Below are 4,301 nucleotides of genomic sequence, written 5' to 3' on the forward strand. Positions count from 1 at the left end.
GCAAGTATGAAACTCTCCATTTATCATTTTGGTTTAAAGTTTGGTTGAAATTAGATTGTGTTTATGTTGCATTTTACGTTGCCTTACAAATGTGTGTAATTTTTTTGCTCATACCTAAGCCCCCTAAAATCTGTTCTGAAGCACAAAAAAAACAGTGCCATTAAAGTCTTGTTTACACTGTAGACCTGAATGCTCAAATCAGTTTTGTTTTTCAAATCCGTTCTGGAATAATGACTGTCCAAACTGAAAGTTACAAGTGACCACATAGGATTTGTGTGTTCAGACAGCATTTATTTGCTGACATGGCTAAGCTAGTTGTCATAGTAACGATGGGTGTGTGCACAGTGGTGTAGGCTGATTGGTGGTACTCTAGCATCCTATCACTTAGAAGTTACAGAATGTAGCAAGCTAAGGTGACAATAATGCTTTCCATGGACGTTTTCATACTGTCAGAAGACTTTTAAAGCCTCAAAGGATAAGATGTGACCGTTTGACATGTGCTTGTCAAACTGTCAACAGACTAGACTAGCTACAAGCAACAATATATGAAGGTGGTTTGAAATGTGGCTTGATATAGCCAGTTCCATGTGCTTTTCGGCTGTTCAGACTGCAGGAAAAATAACGGATTCGGATAAGATATGCAAAAAAAAATGGATTTGAGTCACTTCAAACTGTCAATGTGAACAAGCTTAAGAAGCAAAAAGCTACAACGCCCTGCAAGCCACCAAGTGTGGGGATGGGGAAATGGCAAACTAAAACACAAGCCACCAAGCTATTATAGTGAGGACCCTTCACAACGTAAGTCAACACCTTATTCTCATTATTGATTGATGTATTTAGGAAATGTATTGTAATTGTACCAAGAATTTCCATATTGTACAATATTTTACTGCAGAGAATCTTGAGCCTTCATGCTCCAAGTTTAGGTAATGTGGGAGACCGAGGTCTCCTTCTGCCTCTTCAGATGAGAGATCCCCCTCACCACCAACACTGCAAAGGCTCACACCCTTTTCCTATCCTGGAAGCAAGAATGACTCATTTATTTTTAAGCAATTGTTTTATGATATTTAAATGAGGCTGTTATATTTGGAAGTGAACAAATGTACAACTACCTTGTTTCAGAATTTCAAAAAGAGTCCTACATCTCCTTTGTGTGATCTGTGACCTTTTCAAAGAACAGCGCCCAAGTCTGGTTGAGAAATTCAACTTCAACCTGAACTAGACGGAGAAAGATTTTCAAAAATGCATGGTGAGAAATGAAATCTTTAATTGGCATGAGTTGAATGATATTATATTGTCATGTAGTACTGGATGGAAAAATCCTACCCTTTTGTAGTACAATAGTGTCCTTTTGTAAAATTGCAGATATCTTAGGTCTCAAAGCTGAGGGGTAAAGACATCCCAGACGTGGTGAAGAGAGCAATGCATTAGTAAACTATTACGATATTTGTATCACTTTTAAAATAAGTTGTGGTGTGTACATATGTAAAGTACATATTTTGTGTTCTATACAGAACCCTGACAAACGGCCTTGTGTTCTATACAGAACCCTGACAAACGGCCTTGTGTTCTATACAGAACCCTGACAAATGGCCTCATGTCAACGATGACTATGAAAGGTAACAAATGGAAGAGGGCCTTTGAGGACTCCAACCTTTGCAGTGTCATTATAGGTACAGTGGAGTACAAATCATGACCTTTTACATGACATTTGAATACTTTCTCAAGCTAATATTTGTTTTCCCCCTTTACAGCAAGTGTGAGTCTTGGCGAATCAAAGGCTACAGAGGCAGATATATTACAGGCGATGTCAACCTGCCTGAAATATGCACCTGACTGCAAGGGGGCCAGTGGGAGAGCCAATGAGAGTTCTTAAGAAGTTAAAGCATCAAAGCCTGTTCTGACAGTGCATTTTTTTGGTTTATTGTATATCTGATTTTGGTTTCCAGAAGCCTGTGCCAGAAATTCATTTCTTGGCTTATATATCTTTTTTTTAAATGGCTTTTACATTTATTTTGTGGTGCAAGAATTTTTCATTTACATGGACAAAGGTTTACACAATGCTGTGTTGTGTTACACAGAATTACAATAGCCTACAGTAATATAGACCCTAAATCTGGAAGATACATTTTGCACCGAGAGTAGAATTGTATTATACATATCAGGGTGCTTTTCAAGAGTGTGCAACATCAGAAAGGTCCTAGTCCTAGTTTGTTTTACCTATTCTTAGCTCTTATCCTTATTTAATGTAAAGAACCCTACATCACAAAATGGCAACTGCTTCCAAACAGCTCATCGACACACTTCATGGATTAGTGATAAGGTCAAAATCAGTGTTTAGGTCAAATGAGGTCACAATGTGTTCTCAACGTTGCTCCAATATTTAAATGTAGTTGATTTATTAGTCAAGTGTAGTTTTCAAACTCTAAGGTACCTACATTTAAAAAACAACAACTGTTGGCTGTCTTTTTGAGTGTGTGAATAAAGGTTGAAATGTCATTGATCAATGTCTCAACCAAATATTACCCAAATGTCCACATTTGAAATGACTGCTCATTCAGAAGAAAAGACACCATAAATGTTTCAAAACATCTTCACCATCAAAGTAAACAACTTTAAAGTGGCACTCCAGTCTCCTGTTCACCTCATTTAAGACCTGATTTACTTAACAAAAGTAACATTGCAATAGGTGGTCCAGGTGTGTCATGACAGCACAAGTGAGGGGGTGGGCCTTTCCTCTTTTGTCCTCTATAGTTACTCAATCAAGGGAGAAGGCTCATGACATCACGGATTCCCATCAAACCAGATCCATGAATGCCCTGCCCGCCTCCTTTTTAATTAAAACAACTTTAGTGTGTATACTTTACTGTATTTATACTTGGGATAAAACTTTTCAACAGTAATAGTTAAAAAAATCACTGGAGGACGTCTTTAAAGAATATAGCTGTTAGATACGTATATATGCCAGTAGAATGTAAATGTGGCTATAGAATATGGCTACAGTGGACGCTGTGATGGATGCAGCTATCAGAGGGACAGACCATACAGAGAAAGACATAAGATAGAGACAGACAAAATAGTCTCACAAATAGAAATCAGTGTTATCATTATACAACCCTTTGGGCACAATCAAGGACATATTCAGAGAATGTTCCAGTTAAAATCTGTCAGAGAGTGGTACCCTGTCTACCCACTTAGTTGGAAAACCAGTGATACATATGACTGCTAGTAAAAAATATATTAGATTACACTATTAGTATTCATGCCCTTAGTGCTTGACAGTTACCTTATCACCCATATTTAAATATTTGCCACTTTGCCTATCAAGACTACTAGAGACAGTGTGTTTGTGTGAGTGTGTGTGAGAAAGAGAGATGAATTAACAATGTGGGACCAGTTCTGCCCATACACCATAGCTCTCAACAGTTTCAGCAAACACTGATAGAGGAAGTTCATTTTTCCCAATGAGGCTGCTCATTATTAATGTCCTGTTGTCTAGGAGACTGTCTGCCTCTGCCGTTGCCTGAGTGGCACCTTACCTCCTCCTGGTCATGAGCTGTCATTGTGTTGCATTATGGATTCTTGGTAAAGGATCCTACTTTCGCAATTGCATAAATTAATTAATAAGTGAAAACTGCCCCATGCATGTTCCTAAAAGATAATAACATTCATGAAATAAACAACCTTTTCATGGGTCTGTGGCTGTGAAACTGATTGCATTGTTGCATATGTAATTCACATATTTACAATGTTGAACTGTACTGGTACTAGCATATTGGATTTCAATTTGTTGTCCCCTGTGACTAGTTCGTTGATACTGTTCTTACTTTGCCCTTTCAATATCTGTGGGCTCTCTTGGTAATTCAGTTGGCTAATTAAGATTCTGGTGTTGGGTTAATATTAACATGACTATGTGTTTCTGAAAGGAATATTTGTCCTCTCAAAAAAAGACTAGTATAATGTACGTTGAGGAGCCTAATCTTTGTTATTCAAACAAGGTTTATAATTTAAAATAGTATTTGTAGATGTAATTATAGTAAACCTTAGGCACAGGAACAATATTTGGAAGACTATTCAGGCTTCTGATTGAACTTGTGGGCATTCACAGAAGTAATGTCAAGCTTCATTAGTATTAGTCCAAATCTAATGAGATCAAATAGCGCAATAGTGTATAACTCCAACACTAGGGTCTTGCCTAACCGGTGCTCCATTCCTATTGGACAGTGGCTGGTGGACGCTAAGTGCTGAAGAATCTTTTGTTCAAACACAAGAAGCGCGCTGGAAGTCAGTCCCGGCATTGC

This window comes from Oncorhynchus keta, chromosome 33, assembly GCF_023373465.1.
Source record: "Oncorhynchus keta strain PuntledgeMale-10-30-2019 chromosome 33, Oket_V2, whole genome shotgun sequence".
Taxonomy (NCBI): domain Eukaryota; kingdom Metazoa; phylum Chordata; class Actinopteri; order Salmoniformes; family Salmonidae; genus Oncorhynchus; species Oncorhynchus keta.